The sequence below is a fragment of the Humulus lupulus genome, chromosome 4, assembly GCF_963169125.1.
Source record: "Humulus lupulus chromosome 4, drHumLupu1.1, whole genome shotgun sequence".
Classification (NCBI taxonomy): domain Eukaryota; kingdom Viridiplantae; phylum Streptophyta; class Magnoliopsida; order Rosales; family Cannabaceae; genus Humulus; species Humulus lupulus.
The window spans coordinates 19,132,299-19,143,401 of NC_084796.1; positions in this window are offsets into that span (position 1 = coordinate 19,132,299).

Genomic DNA, 11,103 nt, shown 5'->3' on the forward strand with positions numbered 1-11,103 from the left:
GTCTAACTAATTAACAAATACTTACTCATTACTCGATAAATCCCAAATATACATTAAATTTCCCAAAATACCCCTAAGCTCACCCCGAGGTGGGTATTAAACCCTGCTGTGACTATTCTGCTATTCCGCTCACTAGAATCACCTCAAGCTGTATACTGCTAATATATATCCACATAATAATGTGGTCTCAACCATTTAACACATATAATCACATTTATGCCCTTAACGGACCAAAATTATAGATATGCCCCTATAAACAAAAACTGGTCCACATGCATATCTAATACTCATAAACATGCTTCTAAATATATTCATATCGTCATATATATCATGCATGCCACATAGTCATCCATTTAATCAATAAATCACACACATATCCAATTATGCCTTCTTGGAACGCTAATCAAGGCACTAAACCCTATTAGCATTTTTGGGTTGTTACACTTTTAGGCTTCTATTATGTAAAATCATCCCTGCTTACTACTCGAGTGTTGAACACGTGTCCTTCTATAATTGACGTCTGTTCGAGTTTCGAGGACTGTGACAACTTTCCTGTCAACTTTTTGCCCTCGCAAGGGTCATTTAATCTTGGCCTTTGGATCCGAGCTGACCCAATCGGATGGTCCAAATTAATTCCCAAGGTTTACGTATAAATAGGGAGATCATACCTGAACCTTACCACCTTTGCATTCAAAAATTTTCCTTTTAGAAACAAAAATTGTAATGCCCCAAGTTTCCTAATAAGGTTTAGGACCTTGATTAGGAGGCCAGGAGGGCCATAATTGATTTAATATGTTATAAAATGAATATATGCATGTTAATGTGAATTATATTATTATATGATGATAAATGCATGCGTATGGGAGTATTTAAAATGATAAGGGCATTTTGGTAATTTGGCTTGCTGAGGGCATATTTGTAAATTGGGTTCATATTGTAATATGTGAATGAGATTTCATTATTTTGGAGATATATTCGAGCTATGTGGCATGAGACGATCTTAGATTATGAGTTAGCGGTTTTGTCATAACGGAGTCGATTTTGGGGTAATAGAAATGTTTATTTGGTGATAGATTGGGAATATTTGAGATCAGGGTGAAATTCTGGAAGTTTTGACTATAGTGTCCCCGGGGGTGTTTTCGGGACCCCGAGCACTAGGTTTTATTTAAGGTTACTTAAGCTTGAAGTAGCTTGATAGATAAGAACATACGTTAGAAACTTCTCGTTCTCTCTCAAAACAGTCCGTATTACCGTTTGAACCTTTTTGAGGAAATCTTGAGTTTTAGGAGTCGGAATCAAGCGAGGGTCGAGGCGTAGCGATACTAGGAAAGATTAAAAGCTTCTTAACCGAAGGATTTGATGAGAAACAATCCAATCGAAGGTAATCTAAGTTTGAAGTTTTAAGTCTTTAAAGTTTTAAAGCTTAGAATTGGATTTTGTTAATTGTTGAGTTTTTGGCCGGTTTGAGCTTTGGGTTTTGAGGGTTTTGGAGTATTGGGAAGCTTGGGAACTTTGATTTGATGATTGGGGAATGTTTGGGTATGTTTTTGGAAGATTTGGAGTGCTTGAAACGCGTTTGGGAATGGCCCAGGGTTGGGGGCCGCGGCCCTGTTCTTGTGCGCCGCGGCCCTAGTTCGAAGAAGCAGGTGTCAGGAAGTGAGCCTTGCTGGGCGCCGCGGCCCTAGATGGAGGGCGCCGCGGCCCTTGCCTCAGAGAACCCTGGGGGCCGCGGCCCAAGGTGCTAGGGCCGCAGCCCTTGCCCTGTTTTCGCCCGTTTGCTCGTTTTGACCCCGGGAACTTAGTTATGGGCCTCAGGAGTGTCCCTACTACTTGGATTAGTTTGGATTGATCTCTTGGGGGCTATATATTGGTGTGAAACCTTTTATTATCATGTTATTGATGGTGTTTCATACTTGGTTATGATTAGGTGACCGCTAAGGGCTTAAAGGTTGATCGTTCTCAAGGATCGTTCTTATATTGGTACTAGCTCGAATCTGAGGTAAGAAAACTGCACCCTGTGTATATGTGACATGCATGGCTATTATGGATGCATGTTGGTTGATTATTGAGCATGACATGCATGGCTATTATGATGCATGTTGATTGGCTATTGAGTATGACATGCATGGCTATGATTGATGCATGTTGGACGTTTAAATGTAAACATTGTTAGCATAATGAATGCTTGGCAAATCTTGCCCATTTGCATATGACTGTTGTTGAGGCATGCTAGATAATTAAGTGTGATGCATGTAATGCACGTGAAACATGTGATAGGGCATGCCATGAACGATGAATATGAGATTGGTCAGAGCTTGAGTCTCTGAGTTTATGCATGATCATGACTGTGCTAGAAATTGTTTAGTAAGCATGCTGAATGCCCTATTCTTGAATAATTGGCATATGATACATATTGATAGCATTACTTACTTGTGTATGGACTGAATACAGAATCGACAAAAGTGTTAGTATCAGCTGTGAGGCTAGGACTTATTTGTCAGGCTCGGCAGTGTTACTGGACACAGGTCAGGAAGCGCTGACTTACTTGTAAGAACGGCCTTAGCGTGAATCACGCAAGCCAACAGAGATTAGATCTAATTGATTACTAGCATTGAATGACTCAAGGAGCATTAATTCCTGACCGACCCTGAGGGTCGATGAATAAACAGAGCCTGAAGGCTAGTGGCTTACCTATCAGCCATTCTCTTGCTAGAAAACAGAGCTTGAAGGCTAGTGGCTTACCTATCAGCCACTCTCTTGCTAGAAAACAGAGCTTGAAGGCTAGTGGCTTACCTATCAGCCACTCTCTTGCTAGAAAACAGAGCTTGGAGGCTAGTGGCTTACCTAACAGCCACTCTCCCGCTAGAAAAGAGAGCTTGGAGGCTAGTGGCTTATGTAACAGCCACTCTCCCGCTAGAATCATGTGATGTGGACCCATTGGTTTGAAAGCTTTATATTCAGTGTGATTATAATGATAATCATTTGATAATGTTTATGAAAAGTGTTATGTTTTCTTGCTGGGCTTCGGCTCACGGGTGCTATGTGGTGCAGGTAAAGGCAAGAGGAAGCTAAACCATCCTTGAGTTGGAGGGCTTAGGTGATAACGTGTACATATGCGGCTGCTCGACCGCCACGGTCGAGGTTTAAAGTGGAACTAGGGTTGAACCCTGTTTTGCCACTTAGAACGGCCTGTTGTAAATATTTTCTGTAATAAACTCTGAATTGTATTTTCGGGATCCCAATGTATATGTTAAACGTTCTAGTGAAACGTTATATCTTAACCAAAATGTTTAATCCCTAAACCGCTAATCATACTTAGATCACGATTTTGGCCAAATGTCTCGATTAGCGAGTTTAGCACTATTTACAAGGCACACCGTAACGATCCCAGGAGTTGGGGCGTTACAAAAATCCCCTTTTTCTCTCAAACGTTTTCCATAAACCTTCACCGCCCTTCTGTTTCTTAGAAGCTCTCAAGCTCCTTCCTGTGGACGCATCAATCATTCTCATCGAACAAATGTATAAATTGTAAGTATTTCCTCATCTAACTTGAATATTTTACTTCTGTATTTTCCAATGAGCTTTTTACTTCGAAATTTTTTTTTTGTTCGGTATCGTTTTGTGTTCTAGCCATGTCTAAGTTTAAATAGGGTTTGGTTTAGGCTAAAAGAACGATACTTAGACTTGTTCAGAAATAAGGTATTAAAAAACTAGGCAATTTTTTTGGGTTTTGCAAGAAAAATGTCATTGATGAATAGATTAGGATACCTATTTGGATGTAGAAGTTGAGAGGTTTTTAAGTTTGGCCTTGGGTAGCTTAAGGCAATAGTAAATGATATTGCAAAGGATCATAACAACCAAAATAATATTAAACTCTATGACTAAATCCAGAATGTGAATAAACAATTATATCATGATTTTTATGTTTTTCTGTAATTTCATGATCTAACCAGATGCAATTTAAGAAACTGAAGGACAATTATGTATTGTCTGATCTAAATGAGGGTCAGAATTAATACAAATCTTGTAATTTTATAAATTTGTTATATTTCTCAGATTCCGGAAAAATAAACAATATGGATTAACTTTTAAAATGTCTATTAATAATTGTATAATATGAGCAGTATGTTTTGAATATTTATATAATTGATTTTCAATTTCATGTTCTGTATCGTAAAAATAGAGATATAAATTAGGTGGTTGATCATGTAATGGGGAACAATTATTTATTTAGTGATAAATCTGTCCTTGAACTCGAAATGTATAAATACCTTTTCATTTTTACATAAGGATTTATCATATTTAGCACCAAAGGATGTGAAAGTAAAATTATTATTATATGTTCTAATATATTTTCAAAATTCAAGAGCATCAGGTGTTGTGGAAGTATATAAAGCATATAATTGTTCAAGGATATCATTTTATAGTAAACATATTTCTCCATTTGAGCAACAAATTTTTTGAAGTTCATGGGAAAAAAGTTTCGCATTACAATATTTACATATTGTTGGTGGTTTTAACTTATTAGGTACTTCAGTAATATACATTAGTTGATCAGTTAAATTTGTACACTTTTTGCGTCTCATGCGTACTATAAATAAATATAATACAATGTTATTGTAACACATACAAATTACTAATAGGAGCCATATACAAGTAGAAGATGAACTGTTACTATTTTTTTTTTGGGAGGACAAATAATTCTTAAATGTACCGAACTTCATACCATTTTTCTGTGTTCAGGTTGTCTAGAACTTTCATCTGGAAGATAAAAGTATCTATTTACCTACATATATTGTTATAAGCCAACATACATGTATAAATATTAACGGTAGCATGGCTTACCAATTTAAAAAATCGTAGGAGTATGATCGTACTATGCTGGCGTGGCTCCCATTGAGCTGTAACTTTTAAATAAAAAATAACATAGAAAATTGCAGTGAATTAACATTGATGTATTACGTTGATTATACAAATCTGTCAGAAATAATTTACTAAGTTCTCTTTCCTGATGATTTTGTGTGTGGTAATTCTTTGTCTGTTAAAATCCGCAATCTTCTTCCTGCACTGTATATTCTCCATTTTCTCCTCATTTCTTCTTTTTCCATTTCATCCACATTTTTTTTTGTATAATTCACACTGATGTTTTCTTCGCTTGTTATTTTATCATTGATATTATTTTCTGGGTTTGAATTTGTAAATGACATGATATAACTGCCGAGATATTGTGAATTTGATCGTATTGCATAAAGAAATATTTATTAATAACTTACTAAGACTGGAAAAAAACAAATAAATACAATGAAAAGAAAATTAACTTAATAAAACTAGAAAACAATTTATATAAAAGGTGTAATAAGTATTAGGAGGGAAATATTTGAAAGTAAAAGTTGAGGAAGAAATAGATGTTTCTAGTGTTAGGGAAAAAAGAGAACGCAAAAAAATCTTATGTATATCTTTGAAGACATTGATATGAATATTTAGCTAATAGAGCTAATAATGGTTGATTGTTATATACCTATACGTAGAGAAGAAGGTAGAGACTTCTACAAGATTCTCCATAACATCTATTTCTTATACTCACTTTATGTCTAATAATAATAATAATAATAATAAGGACAGACATCTACACATATTCTCTATGTATATATAGAGAAGGCAAATATAATTAGTATATATACTTAATAGGTTCGATGGTGGTCCTCTATTAGAATAGAGGCAAAACAGAGAAATGAAAGAAGACTAATCTGGAGAAAATGAAGTGTTTAAGAAAATGAGACACTCGACAATGAACAACAGAGCTTTGGTATATTTATAAGCCAGTTGAATAACCAATTAAGAATGGGTTGTTACAAGCATGTAACTGCTAAAACAAAAAGTTATAACAGTAAAAAATATACATTTGAGTGCAATAGCTAACTAATAGCTAACTATATTCTAACATCCTCTATATACAAGGCTAAGAATTCATTTATATATATTATTGTAACAAAATAAAGAAAGGGAATGAAGTACCTTCGTGGAAGGCTGCTGTTGAGGAAAGAGGAAGAGTTAATTTTGTTTTTGTTTTCCTTGAAGAGAGTTAAACTATATTTCAAACAAACTGTATATGATACACAAACCAAAATTCGGTGGAGCATTTTTCAAATGAGGCAGTGGGACAGTGAACATAAAAGACAAAAACAAAATAATAAATCAAAGAAGGAAACTTTTAGCTAAAACCACATTTGTATATATAATGGACAAAAAAAGGATGAGCAACAACTTATCCATTTATATATAGAAAAAATCTTTGGTGCGGACGTTATTTATATATAGAAAAAATCTGTGGTGCGGGCGTATGAAACGCCCGCTCCTATGCGACTTTTTTGCTGAGTTTTGATTGGTGGAGATAGTAAGTTGTGGCCCCATAAGTGTTATAATATGTGTGGATGTATTAGATTTTTTAGCTTTATTATTTTGTTCTGTCTGCCTTTGTTTTCAAATGAATCAGTGACTGGAACCCAAAAATTGATATGGAATTATTATATTCTCATATTTTTTTCTCCCGTTCCGGATTGGCAGATTTGGTGGTGAAGGTAATAGTGACGGCGACTCCTATAAGGCTGTCGGGGGAGCTTTACTTGTATAGTTCATTATTTTCTCTGTTTGATCTCTTAAAAGAAAATAAAAAAAAAGCTCTTTTTTTTTGTTTAAAGTTGATGAAGAAAACTAAAGGAAGAGAATTCATAATTCTAACCGTTTCTAATTGTTTTGTTGTTTCTATTGAAATCTTTTTGATAGTTGACTTTACTATAATGTTAAAGTTTGACTTTTTATTTAAAGTTTTGCTCTCTTGATTTTGATTTAGGTTATGGTCTCATAATTTAATTGAGCTAATAAATAATTATTATTTTATATTCAAATTATTTATATAATGATGACAAAACTTTAATATTTGTAGGCATTGCACAAAATTATAGAGGAAGAAAGGGTATATAGAAAGAGTAGAGTAAGATAGTGAAGATCAAATAACTATCATATTAAATATCATCGCTTAGCTTTTACTTTAAAATGTATTCATATGAACCAAAATGGAGAGTAGGGATAAAGTGGAGAGTTATATAAATCAAAATTATCCACTTTCTAGACCAAATTACAAGTTCGAATAAAATCAATAATTTCTAATAAATCAATCCAATGTCAAGCTGTAGCATATGGAATAAAAAAATCAAATAACTTTCTCCTTAATGTTGAAACACCCAGATTCTTCCAATGCGAAACCCAACGATCCTCCCTTGAAGAAACATGTTTATTCTTTGACGTGAAGTTCGTAGCACCATTGAGATACTCAGTCTTCTCCTCCATCAACGGCCAAGCCACCAACAACACAACACCACAGTCTCCATGAATCCGGCCTCCGTTCAACGAAAGCCACCATGCCTTGGCCTTTCCACTTCTATAAGCACCATTTCACATGCAGACACATGGTTTGACAGAGAACTTCTCGTTACTCAATGGTGGACACGTTCTCGGTATTGGCTTGAGTCTGTGGTGGGCCTGGGAGCTTTGGAGAGACTGAACTAGAGCGTCGAGCAAACCTTACCTCCATCATTGGGTCAAAGATTTCTCTGGTGTTCAACATCTGTACAGACAAATATCAATACTCGAAAAAAGACCAATTAAATAACATTATTAAAATCAAATAATATAAACTCAAAAGGCTAAAACTCACTAACGAGAATTTATAAGCTGCATAAACGACCATCGTATAATATGTGGTATCCCCTATTGTAAACCTATTCAATCAAAATCAAAGGTGGAGAAAAGAGTCGCGTAGGTGCAGGCTTTTCGTATGCCTGCACCAAAGCCGGACCCTATATGTATATACTAGTGAATAGTGCGTGCATGCACCGTCCATTCTAAAAATTAAACTATTTTTTAATAAAATATATATGTTTTAATAAAATTAAATAAACAATTTTATAGTATAAATTAAATAAATAGTATTTAAATAAGGGCACTTCTTAAGTCCCTCAGTTCCTTTGGGAGGACTTAGTCCTTCAATGAATGTGAGTCGTCGGATGTGTGCACTTTTTGTGTTCAATGACTTGATTTAATCTGAAGGCTTTGGTTGTGCAAAAATACCGAAATACCCCACATATGGACCCTTTAACTGGTTACCGTTTATCTTCAGCCCTTAACTTCATTTTTTTCTTCAAAAAAGCTTATGAAAACTTAATCAGTTTGTTTCCCTCCCCCGACTAACTGAACAAGGTTATTCCCCTCCCCCGACTTTGATAAGAGACATTATTTGAAGAGGAAAACCCACCATGAGGAATATTTGTATTGGGTTCTTGGTTTGAATTGAATCTCGGAGCGTTCGTTGGCTTGGTCAACAAGTTCGTTGGGTTTTTTTTTTTAATGTTCGCTTTCGTGTCACTCATTCCCTCCCTTGAGTTATCATTCACATTTTCTGAAGCCAAATTTTGTTAGGAATAAGTGGAGTGGCTTCGCAGTTTTGGGTTGAAGGAATGGTCATTTATTAGCTAGGTCGACATTTTCTTGGGGCTTTAGTGTTCAGGTTTTTGTAGTTGTTCCATTCATGGTGAGTTTCCTCTAACCAATTTCTTGATTAAACATTATGATTTTTGTTTTTGAGTAAGTAATTTGTATGGCAATACACAAAATTTCAAAGTTGGGATCTTTGGTGTTCGACTTTAGGGAAGAGTGTTTTTTTTAATAAAAAATTTGGACTTTATGTTTGAAGTTGAAAATTGATTTGCCTAATTTGAGAATAGTAAGATGGTTCGAGAAAAAACAAGAGATGAGTACAATAGGGTTTCTTGTGAACTGATAATATAGGATTAGTTGTAATAGGATTGAAGCTCAGACTTTTAAAAGAAATTTGAAAAAATATCAATATAAACTTGAGTGAACTACTTATCAGTTGTGCTTTGTTATGTTTACTGTGAAATGCACACTATTTTGGGCTTGAGTTACGGTTAGGCAAAGTATTTTATGCTGCGCTTGGCTTTTATGTTGTGGGTTTTCAATTAAATTTGGTGCAAGGTCAGAAGAGAGAAGAAACCAGAAAGATGATGATGGTGCAAAGCGAGGTTTTTTTTTGTGTTAAGCGCTTTATCGAAGGAATAGCTGGAGAAGCTAATGTAAGTGAAAATTGTGATAATGTTGATTTTTAAAAAAAAAATTATGGTTTATTGAGTTTGTTATGTAACTTTGTTGAACTAAATGTATGAAACTTGTACCATGATGCTGATGTATAAGAATGTGGCAGGATTAGGTGCTCTTCTCCGATTTATGACTGTATTATACGTTTGTCTAGATAGAGGAGATGTTAATCGAATTGGTCAACGTGTTTTTGTTCCCTTTATTCAATTAGAAAAATATATTTTTGTTTCCTAAGTTATTATTTGAATTCTGAACTATGTTGTCTCAATCTGTTGTAGAGGTCCATAGAATGCTCTGGTCGTTGTCTCATCTCTATTGTTGTTGACCACATATTTCTATGTATTAAAGATTCATTTTTGTGCTTTTACTTGGACTTTGAACTTGGATTAAGTCATCTAAATATTTGTAAATTTTTAATGTAAGCATGTTGATAAAATAAATGACACGCCTTTATTGGTAGCTTGGAATATTAACTTTGAAGACACACACACCCACTCTAGGTACATATGTCAAAATTGATCACTATGGGAGCAACTTATGGTAGTGGTTAAGTTTTATTATAATTGGAGTAAATACCATTTTTCCATTTCTTCATCTTGCTTTTGATAAGTACATGTTACCCGAGCAACGACCTTTGATACGTTACTTAAGCTAACTTGTTACGTAAATCAGTTAGTAATGCAATGTAGTTGGCGTTTGTACATTTAAGAGTACAATCTAGTTTATTTTTCTTTACTTGGTATGTCATTGAAAAAAAAATTGCTCAAAGTGGACGTTGGAATGAGGTCGTTGATATTTTCTTTGCTGCTCAAGTGCATCATTTTAATCGCAAGAGTGGTGGTTGTTGAGATTGTTAATTTTTATGGTTTAGAACTTTGGGTCTTGTTTGGAGTTGTGTTTGAATTTTATAGTTTGATTTTTCATTGAAATTTGGTGAAGTGAGGTTGGACTTAAACTTGGAATTAAATAGCTGCAAGTGGTGTGATTTTAGGCTAGTTATTAATCTTATGTTGACAAATTCGAGTGGAGTTGTTGTTGTTATCTAATTCGATAAAGTATGCATTGAACTGCTCTTTTCTTTTGGACTCTTGTTGATTTTGCATTATACATCTATATTGCAATTGGACCTTAGCTTAACTCTTGCTAAGGTGTACTATCACTGTCACAAAATCTTCTCATATATCCAAAGAATGACACCTTCAATGATTTTGGGTCGTCCCTCAGTTGCCCAAGCAACGACCTTTGATACATTACTTAAGCAATCTACTCGGCATTTTTAAATTTCAAGTATAGTGTATTTTAAAGTTCTTTTAATTACTCGAGCAACGACCTTTGATACATTACTTAAGCTAACTTGTTAGGTAAATCAGTTAGTAATGCAATGTACTTGGAGTTTGTACATTTAGGAGTACAATCTAGTTTATTTTTGTTTACTTAGTATGTCATTGAAAAATAAATTGCTCTAGATTTCTAAAGTGGACGTTGGAATGAAGCCGTTGATATTTTCTTTGTTGCTAATTGTAGAATTATTTGATTGGTGATTTGTGTTCCATATTGAAATGTAATTATTAGTTTTATTTTTGTTTCACTATTTTACTTATGTTACTTGTGTTAGGTTATCGCCGGCTGCTGGACAGGATTTTGAAATGGTTGATCCAAAGAAATTGGATTACAGATGCTCGCCTCATAGGCTTTTCTTAAATTTTTTCAATATGAATGGGGAACAGAAAGAGGTGGTAAAAGAAATAAGGTTCAACACACTTATGGGGATGAAAGATTGTACCGTTAGAAGAAATCTGATAACATGGTTGGTCTCCAGGTTCAACGTTGAAGATGGGTGTTTGGATGTCCACGACAAACAATTTAAGTTGGATAGTAAAATTTTTAGTGCTACCATGGGTGTTAAGGACAAAGTTCAAGATTTAGTGGACA